A 17,406-nucleotide genomic window follows, 5' to 3' on the forward strand; every position below is an offset into this window, starting at 1 on the left:
TGGTCCTGATTTTGTGTGGGTGTGTGTGAATGTAAATGGATGCAGACGTGTATTATACCTCTTAGTACTGACAACATTTAGACTCCCATATAATTGCAGAAGTCATTTTTGTACACACATCTCCTTTGCATGAGACAGCTGATGTCATCCTTCCAAAGATGCTCTGTGGCTCACTCACAATCAGACATTTCCTGTGGTGCATGCATATTATACATTTGTGTGTAGACTCTGTCAGCTGATGGGTAGGAAGTTCGAATATACATATGACTGCCATCTATGTTTCTTCCTCTTACATTGCAGAACAGGCTGCAAATACATATATGAGATATATCTATACAGTGTGTTTGTGATGTGCAACCACTTTTTTAGCAGAAACATGAAGGTAAAACAGAATGGTGATGTCATCCATTGAAATGTGCAGTGTCACAGTTGTCAAATAAATCTGTAGTTGTACTTGTGTTTCAGCAAACCTTCATTAGCCTGTGGTGTTAGCTATATAGTTCAAATCCTGACATCGCTGCTCTGCTTACAGTCAACATACAGGTTGATACCAGTGTTGTCACCCACAAGTGTAGATGTTGTATCCTGTTACAAGTGTTTATTCCACATTTCCTTTGAAAAGACTGCATTGAAGACTGATGCTGTCATTGAATAGATTATCATTCCATCACAGTTGTAGTGAAGCATCGCCTCAGGACTGAGGACATGAGACAATGTAATGTATGTTGTTACCTGAGTAAGGCATGTGCTGTACCATAACAGTGACAACAGCAGGGGGCTTCAGGTGTGTTTGGTTGTAACTAGCATCAGACAATTTTGTCTGACATACAGCAAGATTCTTTCTGTGTAATTACACACACACACATATTCCTTGATTCATGCACATGATGTAATAACTTCACATAACCACACAAATGACAACTGGCAATGCACTCATTCCATGGCACTTTCATTGATCCCTCTATGGTGCTGATTTTCTCAATGCTTAGGCAAGTTTTCCAAACCAGCATCAAGTGACTGTAAGCATTTGTATCCTTAACTGTTCTGCATGAAAGACATTCACTCCAATTATACTTTGTTCATATAGAGTGGCGGAGGTCTCCCCTATTAATTATAGGAGATAAAATTATGGGCATATACAGTACAGTTGATTGAATGACTTCACATAGGTGGAATTCAACAGCTGTGATGACAGTTTCAGTGTTGCGAATGAGATTAATAGCCATTTTGCTATTTACAGGAGTCATACAGCTTGATGTTCAGTTCTATTTTCATTTTTGTGTGAACTTACTGATGTCACACAAAAACTATTACATCACATCAGTCTTATCCCTTGATATGTTGCATGAGCACATATGGATATAGATTTGCATTTCATGGTAGTAGACATTTGTTCTGCCAGTGTCAATGGTGAGAGTGCTACTTTGGCACATGCATTGAGTCCTGTGGTGTATATGAGTGTGCTTCAGTCCTTGGTGGTATATGTACAGCTATAAAGAGAAACCTTCCTTGACCACGGAACATTGATATAGGACTGATCACAATTGTATGCACATGAGCATACTTCAGTCTGACATGCTGATATGACATTTATTACCGGTGATCCTTTCTTAATTCACATATTCATTTCTTTTGTTTGTGACAATATCCATTACCAAATACAATAAAAATTCATCATCTTATATATGCACATTGCAAGCCCTTATTGGTTATGAAATATCTTGTCATAGAAAAAGCCAAAACTAATATTGATAATAGTGATGTTAAATGACAATAGATGTTCTATATGGGAGTATTAAATTAATATAAATAGAAATATAAATATAAAAATGATTACTTATGTGTCTTTATACTACATAAAAATAAAAATAAATATATATTTATAACTATAACTATAAATATAAATACAAATATAAATATTTATTTATATAAATAGCTAAATAGATCAAAGGAACGAAATATTGAATATTGAAAGTTTAAATATATAAAATGTTAAAATATTAAAATATTACACTATTAAATATTGAAATATTTAGTTAAAACCTTTTGTGTGTTGTTTCATAAGAATTTTATTTTATTTGGGGTTATTTGCCAAAAGCTTCAAGGCTGGTTTAATAGAAAGGTGGTCATTCATCCCCTTGGGACCACAAGCATCTAATTTAAGCTGCCAAATTAATTCTCTATACTCTAATAGAGATTCCCAATCTCCCCTATCATTCTTTTTCACCTCTTCCAATACCCAAAATTTAAAGTTAGCATTCTCACAAACATTTGTATGTCTAAATAGGGCATTATTATCTTCCTAGTAATGTCTCTCATGTGCTCATCTTGCCTACATAGTATCCTCCACAGGTGACACAGTAGGCAAGGTATATAGTATTACATGTAAAGCTTACCTTCCCATCCTTTCAAAATATTTCTTTTTACCAGAAATAAAGGAACATTGCCCACACCTACCACATTTGTGTGTTCCAATCTTATTTATCACTCCCTTGTCTAACAAATTTTTCTTCTCAAATAATTTCTTAAAATTAAGATTTTTCCTATAGGTAAATTTTTGATAAATATTCCAAATTTCATGTAATCCATTCACATCCCTTATGGTAGGTGAATATCAACGGGATTCCTCATTTCCAATACCTATATTTTGACTTTCCTATTATTTATCACATGGGTTACCTTTTAATAGTGGTGGATATTGTGTCTTAATTAATTCAATAGGATACCCCCTTTCCTTAAAAAAACCTTGTATTTTGTCCATGTTTGCGACAATATCCATTGCTACCTCTTTTGGCAGATGCCAACAGTACACAGCTCTGGGGAATACATAGCATCAATAGCATCATACTGTGGTGTTTACATCTGTTCTTATCTGTCTGCACAATAGCTGTGTCAGGCAGGAGTGCATTACATAAGAATATTACATATGTCATACTCTGCTCCCACAATTGTAACACCACACATACCTACATATGGTATGCATAACCATTAGAATACTGAAGTGTATAATTCCCTTCAAAGGTGATTTTTTCCTTGTGCATGTGTTAGGCCTTTTTTGTCACATGCACAGGTCAGTATTAATGATGGGATGGTTTTGATTCTTGCAAAAGGAGATTGCTGTTTCTGAGCCATTCCTATTTTCCAACATGCTATATTGACAGAATTCACACTGTACAAATATCCCATAATGTATAAATTGTCCTTGTGAAGTGTTATCATCAGAACTCAGCATGTCAATGACATTAATATATCATGTAATTCCCCTCTGTTACAATATTAATTTGTGTAACTGTCACATCCTACAATATCATGTCTGCTTTTATTTAGATATATTTACTCAGGAAGTGTGACCATCATTAATTAGTATGTATTGCAAACTTTTATTATTACAAAATTGCCTTTGTGACATAAGCGCATTCACATAAATTATCTTACTAGACTTTGACCATTTACCCTCCCGCTTTACATATTTCTGTATACTTCTGTTTGCTATCTGTGCACATTGGCCTCAGTATAGTTTTCCTGTCTGGCAATCCATGTACTGTTGTTGTCTTTGCCATTTCCCCTCCACTCTTTATTTTTGTATTCCTTTGTTTGCTTTATGTGCACTGTACACTCAGTACACTTTCCCTGCCTGTGTACAGCATGCATTAGTTGCCTTATGTAGCTCTTTGTGCTGTCCGCATGAGCATACTTAATAGGTTTGCCCATAGGCAAGCTTGTTTGTTTACTGTGTGTGTTCATACTGCTCATCACATTTCCCTGGCCACCGACACTGCTGCTAGCAATGAAAACTTGTTTGTATTTGTGTAAGTGTGATGACCAGCATGCTGATGCAATGGGCACTGCTGCTCAGCACGCTAACACGTAAACATTGTGCAGGCTTTGTGCAAAGCCTGTACAATTGTTCATGAATCCCTGCCTTCATTTTCACATACCATCATGTGGTTATATCTCACAGTTATCATTTTATATTCTGTTAATTACAAGTTGAACAAGGCTGTATTCTCCTAATTTATACATTCCGTTTCTCTTTTTTTTCATTCATGTTTTATATACTTCTGGTTATTAATTAGATGGGCAGCTGTGTGTAATGTGAAATGTATGTGACAGCTTTATTTGCTTCTAAATCTGCATCTCTATAGTCAGAGTTTTTATGATATTAAGCCATACATTTGACTATGTGGCCCAGCCAGGCTTGATTTTTTCCATTTAATATTTCATAAATGAGGTGATTTACTTCTGAACTTGAATTTATTTTCATGCTGTTGTACTGCTAATTGTGGCTTCTGTGTTTTTGTGTCATAGCATTACCAGCAGGCAGATGATGAGAAATGTTGAACATGAAATAAACCAGCACTATTACAAGAATCCAAATTACCTGTAAAGGGAAAAAATGTAATATTACTAAACACTACTCACAGAACACAGTAACCACAATGACCCAAGCATGTTCTATCATACATCTGAATTTCAGTTAGCCACTTTTGTGACCTTTAATGACTCAAACGAGATTAATTCTGGTATATTTGCTGGTTTATAGCAGTGCAGTGTGTCATGTATTCTGTTATCCTCCTAAATCTGGTATTTCTCTGTTCTCCTGCAAATATGTGTTCTGTATAATGTTCAGTGTTCAATTTGACACAAATCACTTCAGTATCATCTGTGTCTCATAATTAAGAAACATTTTCTTTTTCTAAAACACATTACCCCATACATTCAAAATACACTGCAAATTCTGTTTTTTTTTTATTTCTACAGTTATTCTATTTTTGCAACTGCTGAAGGACATTCTGTGGCATCTGAAGCTTGTATCAGTTCCCAGATGTTAAGCTTTCTCAGCTAAACATAAATGCAGTTCTGAATATGTTGCTTAATTTGTGATACAGTGATTAAATTCTTTTGTTAGTCCACCTTTAGTTAAATTACACTTATTTGATGGTGGAAGATGAAAGTTAGCCTCTCCAATCTGCCCATTAAGTGGATTTAACTATAAACCCTCCATCTCAACCTCTCCGTTCTCAATACTCCTCATCAATGTCTTCTACAAGGCCTGCATAAGATTTTTCTTTACTACTAAGTCAAGTAATCCACTCCATGGACTGGCACCCTCTCCATGAATAAATGCTTACACTCTGTTGCTTGTGCCCATCGTTTCCTCCCTAAAGTCATCTTTTTCAAGCTGTGTACCAATATAACATCCAGATTAACTCTTGTAATCTTTAGTGAGAAGGGCTTCAGGAACATTAGGGTCTAGTTATACCCTTTCACTTTCATCCACACATCATATTGGCAGTTTTTCTTTAGATTTCTTGCAGCAGTCTATCCTTTTGCTTGCATGGGTTTCAAAAGTGTACAGTTACCTAGTGTGTAGCCTGACCAAAAAACAATGAAGCAATGCCATTACTCCTTTGCATCTGCAGTATTTTCAGTGATAAATTACAGCATTCTGTTTGCTTTTGCCATGAGCCTTCTGCAGTGCACCTGATGATCCAGTTCTCTGTGATCAACACTCTCAAAACCACTTCTTGATGTCTCACAGTTGTTCTAAGCCCCAACCTCCCCCCAGGATTACTGTGGACCTAATGTAATGCCTGCATTTGTCTACAGTAAACCTCATCGATTGTATTTCATCTGGATTTCCAAGGCCCTCCTTAGACTCCTCCATCAATTCCCAGTGCAGCTTCTGTATTTATGTCATTGGTGGAGAAGTGAATTTTGTTTTCTTTTCCAGCAAATAGACTACAAACAAACAAATGAAGAATAATTGACCCAGGACCAGCACCTCCAACAGTTCACTACTCAGTTTCATTATTCCTGGCATTGACCCTCACAGCAAAACCTTCTGTTCCCAAAATTTCAGAGGATCAGCAGTCCAGTTCTTAGGCCTCAGTTTTCCCCTCATTACTTGTACTTTTTTATATTAGCCACCTTTGCAATACCAAATGTCTTGAGGAAATAAGTTAAACATGATCTGCTGGTAGCCCCCACCCCCATTAAGGAAACCACTGTAAAAAATGTCTCCAAAGCCATCTTCATGCTTCTTAAGACAGAAGTGACAAGCTTCATGACACCCATACAGACAGAAAATAGAGATACGACTGCTGAATCCTATACACATGCACTGAATAAGAATGTACACAAGTGCATGGATCATGCTATCCCCATCAGAATCAAGAAGCTATCCTCCAAAAAAGGAAGCCAATCTGGTGATCCCCTGCCATAAACAAACTCTACAACAGAAGAAAGAAGCTGTTGTAAAAAAGAATAAAATCCCCTGACTGCAGGAACTCCCTGGTCAGCCTCAGTAAGAAGCTGAGATCCCTCATAAAATCTTCCAAAGCTAATTACAAAAATAAAATCACCACTGATTCTAAAGACAACGATAAAGCATTCTACAGCTATGTCAAGAATCTCAATGGCGACACTCAGATCTGCTCTGAGTTACAGCAAAATGGCAATAGATATACAGATCCAACTGATATTATCAACATCCTGGCAGATAGGTTCAGTGCAAACTTCAACCCCTCACCCCCCCCAAAGGGCCAATCACTATACCGAAAGAATGCAAAGCCCCTGTAATCATGGCTGCACTCTCCAAAGCCAAGAACACGCATCCATGGGACCTGACAACATCCCAAGCTGTGTTTTGCATGAACTACAGAACAAACTGGCACCCCACCTATGTACCATGTTCAATCATAGCCTCACTTCAGGCTTTGTACCTATTGAATGGTACACAGTGACGGTTATCCCACTCCACATAGGGGGAGCCACCGTGGACCCTGGGAACTACCGCCCCATTAGCCTGACGAGCCTGGTCTGCAAGGCCATGGAACATATCATCTTGGAGCTTATAAACAAGGACATAGGTAACCTCCAAACTCTTGACCCCACTCAGTTTGGGTTTGTAAAAGGTAGGTCATGTCTCAAACCTGATTGACTTCTTTTAAGCATTCACCAGAGCTGTGGACAAGGGTAAGGTGGTGCACACAGACTATCTTGACCTCGCCAAGGTTTTCAACACCATCCCCCACTCTGGAATTATAGATAAACACACTAGACTGGGCATAAATCCCTATGTCACAAGATGGGTGGCCAACTGGCTCACTGACAGAACCCACACAGTGAAAGTGGCCGACTCCAAATTCAACTTCAGACCAGTTACAAGTGGAGTAGCACAGGGCTCAGTCCTGGGTCCTCTCCTGTTTGGCATCTACTTCTCAGAAGTCCAGGCTAATACAGCAGGTCTTTGGCTAATGAAGTTCACAGATGACTGCAAACTAGGTGCCATAATAGCATCACCTAATGATGTGGGCATTCTACAAATGGGCCTCACTGAGACTAATGGTTGGTGTCAAAGTCATGGCCTCAAGCTCAATGCCAAAAAGTGCATTGTCATCACCTTTGGGAAAAACACTGTACCCATGAACTACCACATAGGTGGTAGGCTACTAAACACCAAAAGTGTGATAAAAGACCTTGGGACACAGGTGGATAGTAGTCTCTCCTTTGATAATCACATCACCATCAGAAAATACTTCTATGTTGGACACCTTATCACAAAGGGGTTCACCTCCAGAATAAAAGAGGTCATTGTTCTTCTCTACTCATCCCTTATCAGACCCATTATAGAGTACAACGCCCCATTTGGCATGTACCTTGCAAGACATCTACAACAACTAGAAAGGCCACAGAAATACCTGACTAAGAGAATTACTGGCCGCAAACAGATGCCATATGCAGACCGTCTCAAAAAACTCTAGCGCTACTCTGTCACTTATCGCCTACTCAGAGGTGACCTCTGCCTAATATACAAAGCCATGTCAAACCCAGATTTGTTGGAAATGCTACACTTAAAGAAACCCCAATCCCTCTGAGCCACACGCTCCAGGGACCTAAACCTTGCCACCACAATAAACAGAACATGGTGGAGGGATAGATTCCTATCCCAGAGATTTCCCATTCTCTGGAACAGACTACCCATTCATGTCAAGCAAAGCTCCTCATTAGCCCTCTTTAAGAAATATCTCGACAATTGGTTGGGAAATAGGAAATTCACCCCGGGGATCACTTCTGTGGCTCTGTTAGACAGGGGCACAGGAAAATAACTTTCTTGGGTGGTGAAAGCCAGGGAACTTTTTTCATCGGTTCATAGGTAGGTACTAGGCTATTCTAGTCAGGAAAACATATTAGTTGTTGTGTCTGAGACTGTGGTTTTCCCAGAAGGTAACCAGTCATCCATATAGACTTGCCTTTGCTATTAAACTAGTATGTCTACAATTACACAGGCTTATCCTGCCTTACCTCACCAATTACTTGCTTAGCACCATTCTTCATCCACTTTATTGACATTATTTATTTATTTACTGATATTTTTTGACCGGGTTAGTCCAACTGGGATTATGTCCCATTTTCAGTGGAGACCCGAGGAGAAAAGCTCCAGATAGTACAATAAAAAAACACTACAGTAGTATACAAGCACAGCAAACAATAGAAATAAAACTAGTCATTACAGTAGTAAAACAATAAACAAAATACTTCTGCACTTAAAACAGTCTTCTACTGAAGCTTTCTATCATGGGGTCCATCAACATACTGGCCATGTCTCTGAAGACCTTGAGAAGGCATCATCTACACATGGAACCTTTCATCCCTTGAAGCAGCTGATTCTCACATGGAACCTTTCATCCCTTAAAGCAGCTGATTCTCTTTATGTCCTTTTTCAGCTCATCAGCTCTATGCTGGTGTCCATTCCCTGTTCTACCTGCTCTTCACTAGCCCTGTGCCAACATGGCACTCTCCCCCACCCTTGATCATGAGGACTAAGAGATAGCTAAGTCAGTTCTTCCATTTTTTCCACTGTCTTCCTTGAGCTCCTCCTCATCCTTGCTTAGCTTGCCTTTTCATTTGCTACCTCTTTCCATCCTTGTTGATATACACCTAAAATGCCTTCCTTTCAGTTCATGACAGTTCTTGCCAGCTCCCTTTTGAATTGTGACTTTGCTGTCTTCATTTCCTTTGGTACTCCATTTTGCATTTGTGTACCTCCCCACCATCCTGCCTTCCACCTCTTGCATGTCACATGTTTTGCCTTAATTGCTCAGCTCACATTATGAAGCTACACTGGTCTTCCATTTCTCTCCATTTCCTCAACACTTTGTCCACAGCGTGCTCTGCTCAGAATCATCCATATAGCTTGTTGATTCACAGTTTTCATCCAGACTCATAACTCATCTTTCAAACTCATCTCCAGATTACCACAATCCACTTCCATAAACTACCATGCCATAATCTTTATATTTATGTTCTTGCCTTTATTTTCCCTCTAAAACACACACAGTCATGATAACTGTTGACAAACAGTGCATTTCACATGAATATCGCCTATGGCCACTTAGATCTTAGTTTAGAACACATCTCAAATTCTATTCATTCTAATATAGTCACAGATTAGCTTTCAAACTACCACATACTCCAACTCCTCAACTGTCTTTCATTCCCTCTTTACCCATGAGCATAAAGTCTCCCCTTGTGTTCCTTGCAGATTCAGATCTCCAATGAATATAACCTTCCTCCTCCCACATCAGCCCTTTATGCTCTCAATCTGTGCTTCTTCTCTCACTACATGTTTGGCATTCAACACTTTGTACAAGTCTAGATGGAGGATAGTGTTTCTTTGGATCTAGTTATGTGGGAGCAACTAATACAGAAGCTGCATTACTGAGTGCCATATGCAGCATATCTGGTGTTAATTACTTTGGTTTGGTCAAATAGTCATCCAATATTTCATTGTGCATTGTAAAGTAATTGGTGTTGCATTTTTTGTGTTCTGGGATTTTTATATTTTATTTCCTTATATGTTGTTCAGTGTTGTTGGTTACTAGGAGGTGCCACTTACTTGACTTGCAGGGGAATATGAGGTCACCTTTGCAGTGCTGTAGACAAAGTGCACAATCAGATTAACAGTTTCAAGGTGTTTGCCCCCTCTCTGTTTAAGTAAGGGACTGTAGGGTGTAGCCCGTGACATGGAAAGCGCAAGGGGGACATCTATTTCATATTTTGTGAAAGCCAATGTCAGCCAATCATTGATGCTGTGTTTTCAATGTTCACTCATATGATACCTGTGCAATTAATCTGTTGGAAGGAAATTAGTCTAGCACAATATGTTACCTTTCTCTAGCATCACAGCCAGGGTGCTTACATTAGGTTCTAATATTCCCTTCTCCCACTTGTATAAATAGATAGTTGTTTTATTATGTTAATTTGTTTGCTTCTTTTAAAAAATGTAAATAAATATATATAAAAAATAATATAAAAAATAGTACTCTGTGTTACTTTAGCTCTTTGTAGAAGGGCATTCTTCCACTTCTCTGCAACTTCTCTTATTGATTGTAGAACTGGAAATATTACGAAAACTTTGCAATGATTATTTGCTACATCAAAACTATTGTGTGGTGATAGTTACAGGAGGTGATGATGATTTTAGCAAAACTAGTCTAGAGAGCTTTGTCTGCGAGATACATGCCATAACCACACTAAGTAAAAATGACTTCATCTGTCTTTCTGTGACATTTTCTTGTCCTTTGTTTTAATAATGAATAGTACAAACCAATAGGCATTTTACAGAGAGAAAATACTTACAAAACTCTTTCTATGAAATAGCTGTCTGGGAAGACAAGGTGGATAAATTAAGAGCCTTTGGTCAAAATGATATTCATTTGAACCATTATGTAATTGTCAGCTTGGTTACAAGTTAACAATGATGGCTCAATTTGTTGTATTGTGAAAATGTAATGTATACAGGGGTTGGCAGAAAATAAACCGCACTTAAAACATCTTCTGACTAATGCTAGTAGTGGGCCATCTTCTTTGGCATTATAAACATACTGATAGATAAGCATAAACTATGTGAGTCAGGATTAAAACAAATAAACTTTACCAAACCTTGGTGGACTAAAACGTGAAATTAGGAAAGGAAAGAAAAGAAACAACTATTGTAAAATATTTAAAAGAAGGCTGAGCAATAACAATTAGATACTTGATCATAAAGTAGAAACTGCATTTTATTGTAATATGCAGAATGGCCCCCACTAGATAGTCCATATGCCCACAGGGGCACAAAACATCCTTGATGTGGTCCTTATAAACATTGGAGAACACTGACAGTACCTCCCCCCAATGTAATCTCCTCACTGTTAGATCAGACCATAAAGATGTCTTCTTTGAAATAAATTAAAATCTGTGACCCCAGCAAACCCTGATACATTTAAGAATTATTCCAAGGCAAACTCCCTATTAAGTTACACCCTGTCAAAAGCCCAAGCTCCCACTACCAAAACCCTGACAGCACCACTGCCTCTGTGTAATGGTTCAGAAAAGTCTTGTGCAATCATGTTAATAGGTGCATTCAGGCAGCTGTACCTAGATGGAAAAGCACATGACAAACTCAAAAATGAAGCCATCCTGGTGAAATCCCAGAACAAACAGGTTGTATGACAAAAGAAAGAAAATCATGAGAAGTCTGAAGTAAAAATAGCCTCCCAGGCCAAGGACAATCACAAGGGTTTCTTCACAACCTTAAAAGCAATACACAGCATTGTACCAAACTAATTGTAAAAATGGAGTAACCTATGCCTAATCTAGAAGAGATAGCAAATCTGCTGACTGACAAATTTATTGACAGTTTTACATGCCCCAGACACACTTCAGGAAATACCCTTAATAATTTCCCCAACTATGACTAGGGAACAGGTCCTCAATGCCATCTCCATGGCCAAAAACACAGCATTAATGGGCCCTGTTAATATCCTAGGATTCCTCCTCAGTAGTGCAAAACACAACTTATCAGGACCACTAGAATCACTGTTTAGCCATCGCCTCCAGACAGACTTAGTGCCAAGTTGAATGGAGGACTGCAACTATTATGCTGCTATACAAAAGTGGGCAAACTAAGAATTCCAGTAACTATAGGCCATTAATCCCGGCTATCCTCATATGCAAAGTCATGGAAATAATTTTCATGGAAATAATAAACAATGATATAGCAAATATGGAGACACTAGATCCAGCTTAGTTTGGTTTCATCAAGAGCAGATCATGCTTGATCAGCTTGGTGGATTTTTTAAAAAGTTCACCAAAGCAATGGATGAAGGTAAAATAGTACCTACTGCTTACCTTGTCTTGGCCAAGGCATTTGATACAGTACCCCACTCAAGCATTGTAGGCAAACTCAAGAAGGTGTGTATAAACCTCTATGTCACCTGCTGGATAGCTCAGGTGGTCTCAGTTAGGACACAGTTAGCTAGGATAGGTGAGTAGACCTCCATAAAGAGGACAGCCATTAGTAGAGTCCTTCAAAGTGCAGTGCTGGGTCAGTTCCTGTTTGGCATCTATTTCTCTGAGGTCATGGCCAACATTAAGAGCCCCTGCCTGACTGAGTTTGAAGTTAATTGCAAAACAGGTGAGGTCATAGAATCTGCCAGGACACTAATATTGTCCAAGAAGAGCTGCCTCAGACAAATAACTGGTGTCAGAGTCATGGTCTGCAACTCAGTTCCAAGAAATGCATAATAGTATCCTTTAGGGAGTTGACAATCCCTGGAAACTACCTCATTGATAATATACCCTTAAGAATAGATTCAGTAGACAGGGATTTGAGGACACATGTAGACAGTAATATTGCTTTCAACCATCATGTGTATCTGGTCTTCTACCATCATGTGTTTAAGGTAGTAAGGAAATTATTCTATATTGCGCAATTTATAAACAAAGGTATGGCATCTAGGTCCATGGAAGTCATTGTTCCACTGTATTTGTTCTTCAACAGATGAATCACAGAGTACAGTGCCTCCTTTGGTATGGTGGAACATTTGCAGAGGTTCCTCACAAAAAGTATACCGAGTATAAAAAACATGTACTTGGATAGCCTCAAAGCACTATCCCTGCACTCAGTCTCATACAGAGCGTGGAGTGGCAATTTATTCCTGTCATACAAGGCATCCTTGAATCCTACTCTGATTGATCTTCTGCATATCCAGAAAGCAAACAGCATCAGAACAATCTGCTCTAGGGATTTAAACCTTGCTTGCTTGTGACATAAATGGGGCATGTTGGAGGGACAGGTATATGTGTCAGAGTACCACCCTTCTGGAACAGGCTTCCCATCCATGTGAAGTAGACCTCCTCCCTAACCCATTTTACATGATATTTGGACCACTTAATGGGAATCAGAAATTCACCCCTGGCCTGGCATCTGTGTCCTTAATGACCACAAAGTCCTGGCCTACATATACCTTTAGGACAACATTAGTGTTACTAAACTTATCAGTTAAATTTGGGATGCATAGCTAAGCTTAAAAAGGCCCCTGTGATTGTTAGTCTAGTATGCCTCTACGAAAGTAAGAACCTATAAGATGAGATGAAGAATTTGCTGAAAAATATATATTTATGCTGAATAAATGAAGTGCAGAGGCTTTATGATACTACAGTAAGAAATTATTAAAAGATTATCGTCAGTCAGGTATCAAAATGGATATCTTCACAAGATGGGTACACTGTGTACAAATGTATGACAAGTTCTTTTGTAGAAGCAGAGTGGTTATGACCAATACTGATGTGAAGTGTCAGGCTGATCTCCTTGATATGATAGGCATTTCAAAGCATAGTGAAGGCTTTTGATTTATTTTAACAGTTACGGATGTCCTGCGCAAATATGCATGGACCATAGACCGTGACTTAAAACAGAAGTCAATTAAGTGTGTTTCACAGGCATTCAGAAAGATTTTTGCCAAGAGGCACTAGCCACAAAAAGAGCAAACAGTTCAAGGCACTGAATTTCTTATTGTTAGTTTTAGGAACTTCTAAAAACAAAAAAAAACATGCAACAGCTAGTGAAGTCAAGCCACATATTGTAGAATGATTTACTCATACCATAATATCAAAAATGTGGCAGTAATTCACTGCCTTTAATACATACATGTATGCAGACACTGCAGTTATTAAAAAGGTCCTAATGGCACAACAGGTAGGGTTACTGCCTCACAGCAAGAGGTAATCCTGTTCAGTTCTTGGATTGAGTGCCTTCTCTACAGAATCTGCATGTCCTGATTGTGTTCATGTGGGTTTTCTACAAGTGTTCAGGTGTTCTTGATTCCTCTTACATTTCAAAGAGATGAAATAGGTGGATAGGGAACTCTAAATTGTCTGTAGGTATGATTACGTGCATGTGTATTACAGAAGAAACACCTAGCAACCTATTTCTGTTTCTTCCTGTTTGTCTTGTAAACTCTGTGGACAGTGATAATTGTCCACAGGGTCATTCTAGGATATGTCTGTGACTCATAAGAAAGAGATAATGAGACTTACCAGTACACCCTCAAAACAAAGCCCTTTGATATGACCACTTCCAATTCTTTAGCTGTATGTAAAATGCAATAAAGTCATCTTAAATGAATAATGGAAAACTTTTTAAATTCTAATAAGAAACAAAATGCATGTCATAAATTAAGAAAGCATTTGATAAAGGACATTTTTAAGGAGTTTAAAAATGAAATGTATTGTTATTTCAGAATGTATAGTCAAGCCTATACCAGTGCACAAATTAAAATATTATGATGGTGATGAAATGAGGTACTTTTTATTTATTTATTTATTTAATTTATTTAACCACTGTACATCCCAATGCAAAAGTGATCTTTGTAAATATGTAATATTTTGTAACTCTAAACTCTTAACCTCTTGAACACATGTCTTTTATGTATAGTGGAAGTCCTGCAACGTATTTTGTAATCCCGTATCTCTTTGTTTGCCACATGTTTGAAACATGTTTATACATTAATGTACTGGAGCTTTTCTCTTCAGGTCTCCACTGAAAATGGGACCCTGGCTCAGCTGGACCAACTCTGTCAACAAATGTTAAATAAAAAAAATAATAAAATAAAAATAAAATTATGCTGTGATAAAGTTGGACATGTGACTGTGATGTGAATGGTGAGACAAGGGATGAGTTTGGGATTTGTAACACAGTGTGTCCATCATTGCATCTTTAAAGATGTTTTCAAAAAATGCAATGTCCGAGTATACTATGAAACTAGTAAATCCTGTAAATTTAACTGACCCATTGGACATTAGCTTGTCAGAAATATATTATTTTATTCCAAAATTATGGCAGACACAACAGGGCTTCTTGAACTAAGATATTTTCTACCTTAACAAGCGATTTCTACAGCACAAACCTTAATTCGGGAGATTTATCTCAATTTTCAAGAATGTATAAGGCATAAATATTTTGACAATTTGCACGAGTCTTTGCATTTTTCAGAAAGCTTAAATAACAGGCAGCACTTTATTAATCTGGTCACAGTAAAACTGAATATTACTAACAGTGGAAGACGAAAATTTTTAATTTTTCAGTTTGTTGGGTTTTAAAAATATATATTTATGCTGAATAAATGAAGTGCAGAGGCTTTATGATACTACAGTAAGAAATTATTAAAAGATTATCGTCAGTCAGGTATCAAAATGGATATCTTCACAAGATGGGTACAATGTGTACAAATGTATGACAAGTTCTTTTGTAGAAGCAGAGTGGTTATGACCAATACTGATGTGAAGTGTCAGGCTGATCTCCTTGATATGATAGGCATTTCAAACAGGGTGAAGGCTTTTGATTTATTTTAACAGTTACGGATGTCCTGCGCAAATATGCATGGACCATAGACCATGACTTAAAACAGAAGTCAATTAAGTGTGTTTCACGGGCATTCAGAAAGATTTTTGCCAAGAGGCACTAGCCACAAAAAGAGCAAACAGTTCAAGGCACTGAATTTCTTATTGTTAGTTTTAGGAACTTCTAAAAACAAAAAACATGCAACAGCTAGTGAAGTCAAGCCACATATTGTAGAATGATTTACTCATACCATAATATCAAAAATGTGGCAGTAATTCACTGCCTTTAATACATACATGTATGCAGACACTGCAGTTATTAAAAAGGTCCTAATGGCACAACAGGTAGGGTTACTGCCTCACAGCAAGAGGTAATCCTGTTCAGTTCTTGCATTGAGTGCCTTCTACAGAATCTGCATGTCCTGATTGTGTTCATGTGGGTTTTCTACAAGTGTTCAGGTGTTCTTGATTCCTCTTACATTTCAAAGAGATGAAATAGGTGGATAGGGAACTCTAAATTGTCTGTAGGTATGATTACGTGCATGTGTATTACAGAAGAAACACCTAGCAACCTATTTCTGTTTCTTCCTGTTTGTCTTGTAAACTCTGTGGACAGTGATTATTGTCCACAGGGTCATTCTAGGATATGTCTGTGACTCATAAGAAAGAGATAATGAGATTTACCAGTACACCCTCAAAACAAAGCCCTTTGATATGACCACTTCCAATTCTTTAGCTGTATGTAAAATGCAATAAAGTCATCTTAAATGAATAATGGAAAACTTTTTAAATTCTAATAAGAAACAAAATGCATGTCATAAATTAAGAAAGCATTTGATAAAGGACATTTTTAAGGAGTTTAAAAATGAAATGTATTGTTATTTCAGAATGTATAGTCAAGTCTATACCAGTGCACAAATTAAAATATTATGATGGTGATGAAATGAGGTACTTTTTATTTATTTATTTAATTTATTTAACCACTGTACATCCCAATGCAAAAGTGATCTTTGTAAATATGTAATATTTTGTAACTCTAAACTCTTAACCTCTTGTTCAAATGTCTTTTATGTATAGTGGAAGTCCTGCAACGTATTTTGTAATCCCGTATCTCTTTGTTTGCTACATGTTTGAAACATGTTTATACATTAATGTACTGGAGCTTTTCTCTTCAGGTCTCCACTGAAAATGGGACCCTGGCTCTGCTGGACCAACTCTGTCAACAAATGTTAAATAAAAAAATAATAAAATAAAAATAAAATTATGCTGTGATAAAGTTGGACATGTGACTGTGATGTGAATGGTGAGACAAGGGATGAGTTTGGGATTTGTAACACAGTGTGCCCATCATTGCATCTTTAAAGATGTTTTCAAAAAATGCAATGTCCGAGTATACTATGAAACTAGTAAAACCTGTAAATTTAACTGACCCATTGGACATTAGCTTGTCAGAAATATATTATTTTGTTCCAAAATTATGGCAGACACAACAGGGCTTCTTGAACTAAGATATTTTCTACCTTAACAAGCAATTTCTACAGCACAAACCTTAATTCGGGAGATTTATCTCAATTTTCAAGAATGCATAAGGCATAAATATTTTGACAATTTGCACGAGTCTTTGCATTTTTCAGAAAGCTTAAATAACAGGCAGCACTTTATTAATCTGGTCATAGTAAAACTGAATATTACTAACAGTGGAAGACGAAAATTTTTAATTTTTCAGTTTGTTGTTGG

Source organism: Protopterus annectens, chromosome 4.part0, assembly GCF_019279795.1.
Source record: "Protopterus annectens isolate FY-2018-M chromosome 4.part0, PAN1.0, whole genome shotgun sequence".
Lineage (NCBI taxonomy): Eukaryota > Metazoa > Chordata > Ceratodontiformes > Protopteridae > Protopterus > Protopterus annectens.